This window comes from Oratosquilla oratoria, unplaced genomic scaffold, assembly GCF_046742065.1.
Source record: "Oratosquilla oratoria isolate Oo_2021 unplaced genomic scaffold, ASM4674206v1 SCAFFOLD106, whole genome shotgun sequence".
Classification (NCBI taxonomy): domain Eukaryota; kingdom Metazoa; phylum Arthropoda; class Malacostraca; order Stomatopoda; family Squillidae; genus Oratosquilla; species Oratosquilla oratoria.
In genome coordinates this window covers 331876-345330 of record NW_027467463.1, presented here as the reverse complement: position 1 = coordinate 345330, position 13455 = coordinate 331876, and the positions used below count along the sequence as shown (strand labels likewise).

The window sequence follows — 13455 nt, the reverse complement described above, 5'->3', positions numbered from 1 at the left end:
GATCCCCTTACCGGTCGGAGGACAGAGGGGGGAGAGAGGACAGAGAGAGGGAGAGGAAAAAACCTTTATGTAACATTAGGAGACCATTTTGTCGTTTTTTTTTTCATTTATACCTTCTCACTGGCAAGGGGAGGGGAGGGGAGGGGAGGGCAGGGCACGAGGGAGGGGAGGGCAGGGCACGAGGGAGGGGAGGGCAGGGCACGAGGGAGGGGAGGGCAGGGCACGAGGGAGGGGAGGGCAGGGCACGAGCAAGGGGAGGGCAGGGCACGAGCGAGGGGAGGGCAGGGCACGAGCGAGGGGAGGGCAGGGCACGAGCAAGGGGAGGGGAGGGGAGGGGAGGGGAGGGCACGAGCAAGGGGAGGGGAGGGCACGAGCAAAGGGAGGGGAGGGGAGGGGAGGAGGGGGAGGGCCGAGAGCATGGGGAGGGCAGGGCACGAGCAAGGGGAGGGGAGGGCGGGGGGGGGGGAGGGAGCAGGGCAAGAGCAAGGGGAAGGGGGAGAGGGACGAGAGCAAGGGAGGGGAGGGGACAGAGCAAGGGGAAGGGGAGGGCAGGACGAGAGCAGGGGAGTAGGGGACACGAGAGCAAGGGGAGGGGAGGGGAGGGCACGAGCAAGGGGAGATGAGGGCACAAAAGGGGAGTGGAGTGGAGGGGAGGGCAGGGCGAGAGCAAGGGGAGGGGAGGGCAGGGCGAGAGCAAGGGGGAGGGGAGGGGAGGGCAGGCAGGACGAGAGCAAGGGAGGGAGGGGAGGGCAGGACGAGAGCAAGGGGAGGGAAGGCGAAGGCAGGACGATAGCAAGGGGAGGGGAGGGGGAGGGGAGGGAGGGGAGGGGAGGAGGGGACGAGACAAGGGCAGGGGAGGGGGAGTGGAGGGGAGGGGAGAGCAAGGGGAAGGGAGGGGAGGGGAGGGCGAGAGCAAGGGAGGAGGGGAGGGCAAGGGCGAGAAGGAGGGGAGGGGAGGGCAGGGCAGGCGAGAGCAAGGGAGGGGAGGAGGCAGGGGTAGGCGAGATCAGGGGAGGGGAGGGAGGGAGGCAGGGCGAGAGCAATGGGGAGGGGAGGGCAAGGCAGGGCGAGAGCAAGGGGAGGGGAGGGGAGGGCAGGGCGAGAGCACGGGGAGGGGAGGGAGGGAGGGGGGCGGGCAGGGCGAGAGCAAGGGGGAGGGGAGAGGGCAGGGCAGGGCGAGAGCAAGGGTGGGCAGGGGAGGGGGAGGGCAGGGGGGCGAGAGCAAGGGGAGGGGAGGGGCAGGGCGAGAGCAAGGGGAGGGGAGGGAGGGAGAGCAGGCAGGGCGAGAGCAAGGGCAGGGGAGGGGAGGGCAGGGCAGGGCAGGGGCGGGAGGGCGAGAGCAAGGGCAGGGGAGGGGGGGAGGGCAGGGCGAGAGCAAGGGAGGGGAGGGCAGGGCGAGAGCAAGGGAGGGGGAGGGCAGGGCAGGAGAGCAAGGGGAGGGGGGGCAGGCAGGGCAGGGAGAGCAAGGGAGGGGGAGGGGAGGGGGGAGGGCAGGGGAGCAAGGGAGGGGGGGAGGGAGGGGCAGGGCAAGGGAGCAAGGGGAGGGAGGGGGAGGGCAGGGGGGGAGAGCAAGGGAGGGAGGGGGAGGGGGAGGGCAGGCGAGAGCAAGGGGAGGGGGGGGAGGGGAGGGAGCAAGGGGGAGGGGAGGGCGAGAGCAAGGGCAGGGCAAGGCGAGAGCAAGGGAAGGGGAGGGGAGGGCAAGGGAGGGGCATGGGGAGGGGGCAAGGGAGGGGAGGGGAGGGGGGGGCAAGGGGAGGAGGGCAGTGCGAGAGCAAGGGAGGGGAGGGCAGTGCGAGGGAGGGGGCAGGGCAGGGGAGGGCAGGGCGAGAGCAGGGGAGGGGGAGAGGGCAGGGCAAGGGGAGGGGCAGGAGGGGAGGGGAAGGGGATTGCGAGAGCAGGAGGGGGGGGAGGGGAGGGGAGGGGCAGGGCAGGGAGGGGAGGGAGGGGAGGGGGGGGGGGGAGGGCTGCGAGGGCATTGCGAGAGCGGGGAGGGGAGGGGAGGGGAGGGCGGTGAGGGGGGAGGGGAGGGCATTGCGAGAGCAAGCGGAGGGGGGGAGGGCATTGCGAGGGCGAGGAGGGAGGGGCATGCGAGAGCGAGAGAAGAGGGGGGGAGGGAGGGGAGGAGGGGGAGAGGGAGGGGGAGGGAAGGGGAGGGCAAGAGAGCAAGGGGAGGGGGGAGGGGGGCATTGCGAGAGCAGGGAGGGGGGGGGAGGGGAGGGGAGGGGGAGAGGGAGGAGGGGAGGGCATTGCGAGAGGGGAGGGGAGGGGGAGGGGCGAGAGCAGGGGAGGGGGGGCATTGCGAGAGCAAGGGGGGGGAGGAGGGGGGGGGGGAGGGCATGTGGGGAGGGGAGAAGGCATGGCGAGAGCAAGGGGAGGGGGAGGCCGGGCGAGGGCGTGGCAAGCGGAAGGGGAGGGGAGGGGAGGCAGGGCAGGGCAGGGCGAAAGCAACGGGAGGGGAAGATACAAAATATGAATTAACTAATATACTGAAGGACAGGAAATACAGTAATTATGGGTGACTAATTCAAAAGAAATATGTTGGGAGGAAATTACAGTGAAGGGTGGAGAGGAACTCTGGGGCAACGTCCTGCTCTACATGACCATTGAATACAGAATGACTCAGTGGATAAGGGAAAATACCAGATACAGAGGTAGTGAAGAACCATCAAGGCTGGATTTAATACTTATGACAGAGCCTGAAATTATCAATAAAATCTATTACAAAACTCCGATAGGAAAGAGTGACCATGTACTAATAGAATTTGAGTTGAAAGAGCAAATGGATCAGAGTAGAAATGATAAACATAGAATAGGAAGACTAATATACAACAAAAATTTTGAGAAACCAAAAATTCTTTCAAAATGCGAACTGGGAAAAATTCCTAAATGAAGAAACAGGGATGGAAGAGAAATGGAATATACTAAAAGAAATTTACAATGAGGGAGTAAATAAGTACGTACAACAAATTTTTTTAAGAACATACATAAAAAGCTGGTACAACCAAAGGTGTAGCGAGGCTAAGGATAAAAGAGAAAGCTCGTTAGAAATGGAAAAGTGACAAGGCAAGCAAATGGCAAATGTACATCAAACTAAGAAAAAAGTATTTAAAAATACGCAGAGATGAAGAGAAACTATAAAAAATGCAAGGAAGAACCCAAACTATTTTACAGGTACGTAAATGGCAAACTGAAGAACAAACAAGAAATAGAAAAGCTGCACCATGGTAAACATAAATATACAGGAGAACTGGAAATAGCTGAAATTATGAACAACCATTTCAAATCGGTATTCACAACGGACAACTCGCCTAACTGAGGAAATAGAGAGATTCCCATCAATGAAAAAAATAATTGTAGCATAAGGAAATCAGCAACCAAATCAAAACCCTCGACATCAGAAAATCACATGGTCCAGAAGGAATTGCAAATTGGATACTGAAAGAATGCATTTCAGAATTAACAGACAAAATATACAATACAATTAAATTCTCACTTAAAGAAATAAAAGTGCCACAGGACTGGAAAAAGGCAAACATTGTACCAATTTATAAGGGAGGAAACAAGGAAGACCCATCAAATTACAGACCAGTATCCTTGACGAGCACAGCAGCAAAAATTTGCAAAAAGGTAGTCAGAAATTGATGGGTTAAACATTTGGAAGAAAAAAACTATACTGAATCCAAATCAATTTGGATTCAGACAAGGAAGATCATGTACAACAAACTTAATCTACAAGATTAATAGACATAATACAAGAGAGCTGGTTGGGCAGACTGTGCCTTTCTGGACCTACAAAAGGCATTTGATAAGGTACCACACAAACTAATAAGATAGAATCAATAGGTGGCATCAGAGGAAAATTATTGGAATGGATGAAAGACTTCTTGATTGGGAGGAAAATGAGAATAGCAATTAGGGAATTTCTCAAATTGGGAGGAAATGATAAGTGCTGTCCCACAGGTATCAGTACTGGCCCGATCATGTTTGCTATACACATAAATGACATGGACGAAGGAGTAGAGTGTTGTATGAATTTCTTTGCAGATGATGCAAAAATACTAGAGAAAGTAAAAACTGGGAAGATTGCAACTCGTTACAACAAGACTTGGACAAGATCTGGAAATGGACTCTGGGAAGTGAAATTCAATATCAAGAAATGTAGTATAATGGAATTTGGAAAAAGTAAAAACAGAATATCGAGAGATTATAAAATTGGCGAGGGTCAAAAAAGTAAACTCCAAAAAAGATCTTAGAGTGATGATCAAAGACATGACATCGGATAAGTATATTAATAAAATAGTCGGAGAAACCTATAATTTATCGAGGTCAATAAAAGTGGCATTTGGATATTTGGACGAGGAAATCATTTTTTTTTTAACTACACTAACAAGACCAAAACTTGAGTACACAGCAACACTAGACACCCAGTACCAAAAAGAAAATATAAAGAGCAACAACAAAACTGGCACCGACTCTTTCCAAAATGACATATGAACAATGACTTTCCAAATTAGAATTACCAACTCTGGAACAAAGGGAAAGAGGAGACTTACTACCTATAGAATTATGAAGGGAATGGAAATCTTAGATTTATTGAATGGGACAATAGAGAAACAAGAGAGAGAAAAAGCTTCCCACACAATAGATACTTGGAACAAATTAGACAAAGTGTGCAAACACTACAAGATTAAGAAAAAACTTGATGCTGAGAGATACAAAGACGGGTCACCATGAGCATAGCTCCCTTCCCGTATAATACAACTAGGTAAATCTGAATCACCTCAATTTGTCCTCTTTGGCTCTGACAAAAAGACTACATGACCTGGTTTCAGAATTAATTTCCATCTACAATTTCAAGGATTATGTCAAGGTCAAAGTAGCAAATTTAAAGTCTTGAAAAAAATCACTCAATGATATGGTGCATCTGTACAACCATTTAGTGAGAAATTGTACTTTAGAACTTCGAGACATTGTTTACATACTACCAAACCCCCACCTCAAAGCTCTACCCTAATTTCACTGGACCTTTTCATATCATTGGACAGGAGTAATAATAAAATCAAAGCACTCAAGTTGCATGATCTTATGAGTGATGCACAAAGATATCAAGAGTTCCTCATGGCCTTAACATAAAACATTCCATCATCAGTTGGTACTACCCCTACTATAGAAAGACTTTACCACCACAACTTCCCTCTACTCCTCTCCCCTATCACAACCTTTGCAGGCAAACCACCCTTTCACAAGATTGCATCTTGCCTAGGTGAACGAATATATCTACTTCTCCATGTTCTTATGATTAAGTAAATTTTACAGTATTTTCCTATGATGAAACTGCTCAAATCCATGTTTGTTTATCTTGTTGCAAGAAAGATGTAGAGTAGCTAATGCACGAGTGTATGCAAGCACAAAAGTATACATCAGATCCTGATAGTAGTGGCAAGCCTTCAACAGAACCTACTGTTATGTGACCTGCCAAATTGGCTTGAATGACCTGCGAGTCCAACCGCCAAGACACTTGCATCTCAAATTGGCAGATTCAACCATACAATATTGCCATATGATAACAGTTAATGCAATTCACTACTTTGTGTAGAGAAGTATAGAGCTAAAATAAGTACTGACCATGCTGTTCCATAATGTAACAAGTTGAAAGAAACTTAATATGTATACAACTGTAAAGTTATATTCAAGGTGGACATAACTGTAAATGCACTTTACCCGTGAACTACTACAGCCTCCTCTCAATCTTCTGTAAATGCACACTGGTAACATCCACTTGTTCAGAAGATCGAGGCACTCTCCTTACCTGCAATAAATGCAATTTGTGGTTATTTACATTTACTTATAAAGAGCATCATGCAACTTAAATCTAATCCATGCAATGCAAGCTAGGAATCTTTTCATACAATTCTTGCAATCAATGACCAGTCATTCTTAGTCCTATGTAATTTCTATGATAAAGATTCCCGGGCAAACCCTAAGTCAGGGATCACTTTGGCAAATGTGCAAAGCCTGGCACACTACTTTTCCAGGATGTGAAACCCATAGCTCACCACAATAATATAACTACAGTAATAAATTAGGACAAGTGAATCATACGAGAGGTACAAAGTAAAAAGTAAAACAAGATAAAGGAGGCTGATGTGAAATGGGATAAGAGTATGATAAAATCTTTTAAGTAATAAAAAATGTTTGGGAATGAAATTGAAGAAAGGCAAATTAAGTAGAGAAAATGTAAAAGGTGTAGATGTAGAGATGATAATGGAAGAGAAGGCAGCAAGAGGAAGGTGGGCAGAGTATTTTAGGGAGTTGCTAAATGTGATGGAGGATAGATAGGGAAAGGTAGTTGTAGTGGGAAGCGCCAAGAAAATGACCATGATGAGCGAGGGAAATGGAGGAGAAATACGGGAAGACAAAGTGAAGGCAGTTAAGATGAGAGCAGGTAAGGCAGGATTGATGCCATGCAGAATGTCTGAAAAAAGGAAGTAGTGATGGATGGGCTGGTGAGGTTAATGTTTAGGAGAGGGTAGTGTGCTGGAGGACTGGAGGAGTGCCTGTATAGTTCCACTTTACAAGGTGAAAAGTGTGAGTAATATTTTCAGGGGGATCAGCTTTTTAAGTAGTTGGGAAGGCTTAGGATGATGTTGTGATTGCATGAGGAGGAATGGGCAGGGGGTGGGGGTGGGGTACTATGTGTGAGTAAATTTTGACGCAGCCTGAAGGGATTTCTCCCCGTCCTCTCCTTATATGCAAGGGGGGACGGAGAGGGGGGGTCGCCGATTAAATGAAGCAGCCTTGCTGTGGATGTGCTGTGTCTTGCGACACTGCTTCTGACCCAGGGCGGTGGGCAGGGTGCAGGGATGACCCGTCATCCAGGAGGTGCTCAGATGAGAGGGAGGGTGGGAGGGGTGTGGAGTGTATTTAGGGATGAAATGGGTGGGAGTGTTTTTATGCCTTTCCCTTTTTGGCTACCTCCCTTGGAAGGGGGAAAAAGCCTTGGTATATATGGGAAGGCTTATGGGAGGGTCTTGATCAAGTGGATTAGTAGAGGAACATAGGTAGTAACTGTTGAGGAACAGTGTGTTTAGGACAGGTAGGAGGTTGCGTAGATCAGATTTTTGTGGTAAGATATGTGAGAAAGCTATAGGAAAAGGTAAGGATGTATTATGGGCTTTTATGGATTTGGAAAAGGCTTATGAAAGGGTAGACAGGAAGGCACTGTGGGATGTATTGCAGATATATGGAATAGGAGGAAAGCTAGAGCAGGAAAAAGCAGGAAAGAGCAGTCCAGAGTTTTTACAATAGTAGAGCTTGTGTTAGGATTAGAAACTGAGTGGTTTGAGGTAAAGGTGGGACTTCATCAGGGATGTGTTATGTTGCCCTGGCTCTTCAATTTATACATGGATGGGGTGGTGCGAGAGCAAGGGTCGTGGGTCAGGGATTGGAGATGGTTAAAGAAAATTGAGAAAAGTGGGAGATAAACCAGTTGTTTGCCAATGACTGCTTGTACCAAGATCTGGAGGTATTGAGGAAGTTAGTGACAGTTTGGGAAGGTGTGCGAAAGAAGTGCAAGAAAAATGTGGATAAATGTAAGGTGATGATATGTACAAGGAGTGGCAGCAGACTGGGAGAGAGTACCGAGTAAGACTGGAAGTGGATAGTTTTAGATACTTCAGTGCGAATGTGGTGGGAAAGCGAGACGTGGAGGTATAATGTAGATTGAAAGTAGCGAGTAAATGCCTTGGGGGGATTAAAAAGTGTAACGAGAAATAGACATTTGGGAATGGATGCTAAGAGGAGTGCATGATTGACTGTGCCAACAGCACTGTATGGGACAAACTTGGAACATAAGAGGAAGAGGAGTTTGAATGCGAGATGAAATGCCCGTTAAGTATGATAGGGGTTACTAAGCTAGATAGAGAAATGAGGCAAGGAGAACATGGGTGGAAAGGGAATTGGGAGATAGGGTTGATGAAAGTATTGAGATGGTTGGGAAACATGAAAAGCATGATTGAAGAAAGACTAGTAAAAGGTGTGGAAGACAGAGGTGGAAGGAGTAAACAAAGGGTTGACTTAGGAGGAGATGGATGGATGGGGTAAAAGGGGCATTGAGAAAGGGTAACATCTATTGAAGAAAGACAGGAGAGGACAGATAGGGGTGAATGAAGAATGGTTGTATAGATGATGCTGTGATGCACCAGGGGGAGTGTGGTGGGGGATGGGGGGGTGAGGAATTATGAAAAATAAATTGACGCAGCCTGGAGGGATTTCTCCCAGTATTTTCTGCATGAGGAGATGAGAGGGGTTTACAGATTTAATAAAGCGGCCTTGCTGTGGATGTGTTGTGTCTTGCGACACCGCTTCTGACCCAGGGCAGTGGGCAAGATGCAGGGATGACCCGTCATCCAGGAGGTGCCAAAATAAGAGGGAGGGAAGAGGGTAGAGGGGAGTGGAGTATGTAGGGGATGGAATGGGTGGGAGTGATTTCTATGCCTTCATTTTCTGGCTACCTCCCATGTAAGGGGGGGGGGAGCCTTTGGTGTATGCAGAACCCTTACATGCCTAAGTGCCACCCCTAGGCAAAGTTTTCAGTGATGCCCCCCCCCTCCCCCATCACTTTCCCATACAGCCTGTTGTTGTCGTTCCCTAGACTGTCTGTCCGAGCAGTCCCGTCTCCCCAAGGAATGCTACAGCCGAAACTGGGTTTTCCCACAAATCCTTTATTGAGTGTATGTTGTGTTGTTTGCGTGCATGATTGTGTATAATGCAGTCTTCCATTATGTGTTGTATGGTATGGGGTGAAGTGTTACACCCTGGGCAGCTGTTCACAATGCGGTCATCCAGCCTCTTCTGGTAGCTTAGAAGTGCTGGGTGGTGGCCGCACCGCAGTCTGGCCAAGTGGACTCTGTCCTTTTGTGGGAGAGAGGATTCAGAAGGGTGGATATCAGGGGGTCTGGCATGCAGTAGTGTGTTGTCTTTCAGTGTGTTAATGGAGCGGTGAGTGATATGATTATGAATATAATTCCGGAGGCTGGTATTTGGTGGTTGTGGAGGAAGAGAAGAGAGTATTTGTGCGTAATAAAGGTCTTTGGGTGTTGTTTTAATGTTTCTTGGTGTGTGTGGGTGTTCTGCTATGTAGTGTAGTGGGTGTGATGTGTTTGTGGTGGCTGCGGCAAGTGTTTGTGTGCCTTTCATGTCGAGGTGGACCTTGACTTTGAGGACTTTTGTTTCATGGTGTAAATGGTCTGTTGGTGTTGTATTTGTGCAACCTGTAATTGTTTTTAGGGCTTTGTTTTGTATGATTTGAAGGGTGTTGTGGTGTGTCTCACTGAGATTAGGAGCCCATGCAGGACTTGCATAATTCAACACTGAGCGTATGCATTGTTTGTATATTGTTATATTAGTTTCTTTGTTTTGTCCAAATGTCGTTCCAGTGATTGACTTAAGTGCGTTAAGTCTAGGTGTGCATTTGTTTTTTTTGTTTGTGATGTGTTGTTTGAAAGACATGGATGTATCATATGTTACACCAAGAATCTTCAGTGTGTTTGTGTGTGGTATTAGAGTGTTGTTGATGTAGAGTTGAGGTATGTATTTGTGTTCTATTGTCCAGTTGGTGAGAAGTGTTGCTGTAGATTTGGTTGGAGCTATTTTGAGTCTGTTTGTGATGAACCATGTGTTGAGTGTATCAAGGTATGGCTGGATTATTTCTGCAGCTTTGTCTGTGTTACGATGTGTGCATGTGATTGTTATGTCGTCTGCGTAGGAAGAGATTTGTATTTCTGAGTTGTCTGGTGTGGGTAAGTCATGCATGTATAGATTAAATAGTGTGGGGGATAGAACTGAGCCCTGTGGTACTCCATTCTTAATGTTTCTGATGTGCGATGATTGGCCATTATATGACACGTAAGCATTCCTACCTGCCAGATAATTGGCCAGCCATCTTTTGGTGTTATTGTGCATGTCTGTGTTATATATTTTATTTGTTAGGTTGTGGCGGGGGATAGCATCAAAAGCTTTACTAATGTCTAATGTTATGAGAAGTGTTCTGTGGTGGGGCCTATCTGAATTGATGCCATCTAAAATTCTTTGTGTGAGGTTTATCAGAAGAGTGTTTGTGGAGTGTAGTGGCCTAAAACCGTGTTGTGAGTCAGCAAGGGGAATATGTGGTGTGACAAGTTTAAGTATTAGGCGTTCAATGACTTTAGAGGGGGTGCAGAGAAGTGTGATTGGGTGGTGCGAAGTTGGGATTGTTGGGTCTTTGTTCGGTTTTGGAATGGTGATTATTTTACCGTGCTTCCAGATGTCAGGTATAGTGTTGTGTGAATAGCTGTAGTTTGCAATGTTTGTGAGTGCATGTATACCTTATGGTCCAATGTGTTTTAGGTGGATGTTGCTTATGTTAACAGGGCCACAGGCAGATGAGTGCTTGAGATTATGTATTATGAGTTTTGTCTGACTGTCTATGAAGGGTGTATAGTCTGAGTCTGTGGGGAAGTCTTTCTTACGTCGAATGGTGCGTCGGTCGTCAGTGTGAGAAGTGAGATGGCTTGTCTGTGCAAAATGACGTACGAGTGCGTTTGCTTGTTGTCTGTTTGAGGGTAGATTATCTGTTGTTGTGATTATTGCTGCAAGACAGCGTGTAGTGTTACTGTTGGATAGTGTAATGCTGTTGAGTGTTTTGTACAATTTGCTGGTGTTTGTTTTGTGATCAAGTGCATGGATAAAGTTTTGCCAATTTTGTGTTTTTTGTTCGTGTATTTTATTAGCAATCACAGTGTTTAGTGTTTGTATTTGGTCTGCTATGTTTTGAGGGATAGGTGTGGGGGTATCGTGTTTAAGTGTGTCACGTTGTCTGATGAGGTCTTGGATTTCTGGTGTGAAGTTGGTGTTGTGCGATTTTCTGTTGCCTCTAGGGATGTATCTCTTGTCTGCATTTTGTATGTTTGTATTAAAAGTGTGCACAGCATTGTTAATGTTTGTGACTGGTGTACTGTTAAGTGTTTCAAAATGTTGTTCTGTCTCTTTAGTAAAAGCTTCCCAGTTAGCTCTCTTGTAATTGGTGTATGTGTGTCTGTGGCCAACTGGGGTGCATCTTGTTTTGGTGGTGATGATGATTGGAAGGTGGTCAGAACAAAGGCTTCTGACCACTCTCCATGATGTTGTTGGGGTTAGGCAGGGGGAGCAGAAGGTGATATCAGGAGAGGAGGGAGTGTAGAGGGCTTGGTGTGGGATATGTGTATGATTATGTGTGTTGTTCATGATAGTCAATGTGTCAAATTGAGTCTGTATATCAAGCCCTCTGTCTGTGTCAGGGTTGTCGACATACCAGGCAGACGACTTGGCGTTGAAGTCACCACCCATGATCAGGTTAGGGATTGAGGCTAGTTGGCTAAATTGAGGCCTGAAGGTGTTTGGAACTGTGGGGTATGATTGTGGGGGGAATGTACATGTTAACTATTGTCAGTGTTGATTTGTTGCCTGTGCGGATTCGAATGGATTGGATTTCTGTTGTGTTATCTGTGGTAGGGAGGAGAATTTTGGTTGTGGCACTTGTGTCCACAAAACAGATGGAGTGACAGATCAGGGTGATGAGTCCACCGCCATTGCCGTCGGTCCGGTCTTGTCTGATGGTGGTGTAATTATGAAATGATGGTGTTTTGTGTCAGTGTCTTAGTTTTGTTTCTTGTATAATCGCAATGTGTATGTTGTGTTGTTTAAGAAAGTGTTCAAGTTCATGTTTTTTCGTGTTAATACCGTCAATGTTGTGTTGTAATATGTTGATGTTGTTTGTTTTGTATGTGTTGTATGTTGCCGTTTGGGGTTGAGGTTGGGGTGGTAATGGGGAAGGTGTAGGATCTGGGTTAGAGGGGGGGAAAGGAGAGATCGGGGACAAAGGAAGGGGAGTACTGATCGGGGGTAAGGGCAAAGGGAAATTGGGAGTGGGTAAGGGTGCTGGCTGTGGTTGGGGAGGTGGGAGTGGGGTTACTGGAGGGCAGGTAGAACATGTCCAACCGTTTGTGTATTGGTTTGTGTCAGCAAGTGTTGTACAAGTGAGGTGGGCCCAGTTTTTGCACACATTGCACTGAACTGAGCCCGTTGTCTGTCTGCTCGAAGTAATGGGTTTAGAGCATGTTGGGCATGTGTATTTTGTGGTGGGCCCAGGATTGCTCTCTACATCTCCGGCTAAAAGTAGGAGAAGAGGGGTGATCGCCGGAAAATCACCCCTCGGTGCAGAAAAAACGTAACATTGCATGTTGGGAAAAAGGATTGTGGTACTCCCCAAGGCAGGCGTAGCTCCTCTTGGGGATTGGTGCCACCTGCGTAGAGCTGATGGCCAGGGGTGGTTGCTGCTGTTTGGCCCCCAACTCTTGGGGTTGGGGGGTGGTCCCACGACGTAGACGCTGCAGCTCCAGGGAGTTGGGAGATAGGGTTGATGGAAGAGTATTGGGATGGTTTGGAAACATGAAAAGCACGAGTGAAGGAAGACTAGTAAAAGGTGTGAAAGGCAGAGTTGAAGGAGTGATAAGGGGCTAACTTAGGATGAGATGGATGGATGGGGTAAAAGGGGCATTGAGCAGTGGCGACTCTGGCCGTCAGGCTACTCGGGCTCAGCCCGAGTATAAGATTTTCTAAAATGAACAAGTAATTACAGCCAGTTAGCTCGGGCTCCATTTATTTCACCTGGCCACAGTTCATATATTTTAGTTCAGCGTCTGGGATTCATCTACTCTAGGTGGGCTGTGTCAGAATATAAATATTGCTCCTATATAACGCGCCTGACTCGTCTCCCAATGATAGTCGAGCTGCTTCTCGGCTCGGCCAATCAGAGCTTTTCCGGATCCTGCCTCTGCCGCTTTTCCGAATCCTGCCTCCGCCTTGTTATCTATAATTGTAAGAATTTAAAAGTAATTCAAATTCAATGTTTCCTTGAAACAATAGATTTCAACAGAGCATAGGATTTAAATTCCAATGTATGAAAGATCTCAATTCTACAATATTCTTAAAGGAACGGAAAACTGTCCAGTAACTTGGGCTAATACAAATTAGCTTGGTAAGCTGGGTAAAAGACTAACTGGCATCTCTCGAGTTGATGATGCGCTCGGGCTCAGAGCTTACCAGCCCAAGTTGTTATCTATAATTGTAAGAATTAAAAGCAATTCAAATTCAATGTTTCCTTGAAACAATAGATTTCTACAGAGCTTAGGATTTAAATTCTAATGTAAGATTTAAATTATACAATATTCTTAAAGGAACATAAAACTGTCCAGTAACTCGGGCTAATACGTATTAGCTTGGTAGAGGTAGTCTACGGTGTGCATTACGTCTCTTACCTTCATTTATGCATGTGTCTTAGGCGAAATCTGTGATGAGCCCGAGTGACGTTGATGACCTGGAGTCGCCTCTGGCACTGAGAAAGGGTAACATATGTTGAAGACAGGAGAGGACAGTAGA

General features: G+C 47.2%; 1 protein-coding gene across 20 annotated transcripts in view; it reads right to left on the bottom strand.

Moving 5' to 3' along the window:
* LOC143022508 (uncharacterized) overlaps positions 1-13455 on the bottom strand; it is a 167139-nt gene that overhangs the window by 142097 nt on the left and 11587 nt on the right. For 5 of the 20 annotated variants that reach the window (XR_012966071.1, XR_012966072.1, XM_076180734.1 and 2 more), the window contains exons 2-4: positions 13335-13411; positions 12685-12886; positions 5722-5809 (exon numbers count right to left, since the gene is read on the bottom strand). The exons of 1 other annotated variant lie outside the window; for it this stretch is intronic. The gene's annotated coding sequence lies outside the window, so the exon portion shown is untranslated. Of the gene's footprint in view, positions 1-5721; positions 5810-12684; positions 12887-13076; positions 13136-13334; positions 13412-13455 lie in introns of all 20 variants that reach the window. 14 more of the 20 variants (XR_012966073.1, XM_076180737.1, XM_076180733.1 and 11 more) reach the window with 6 other exon arrangements.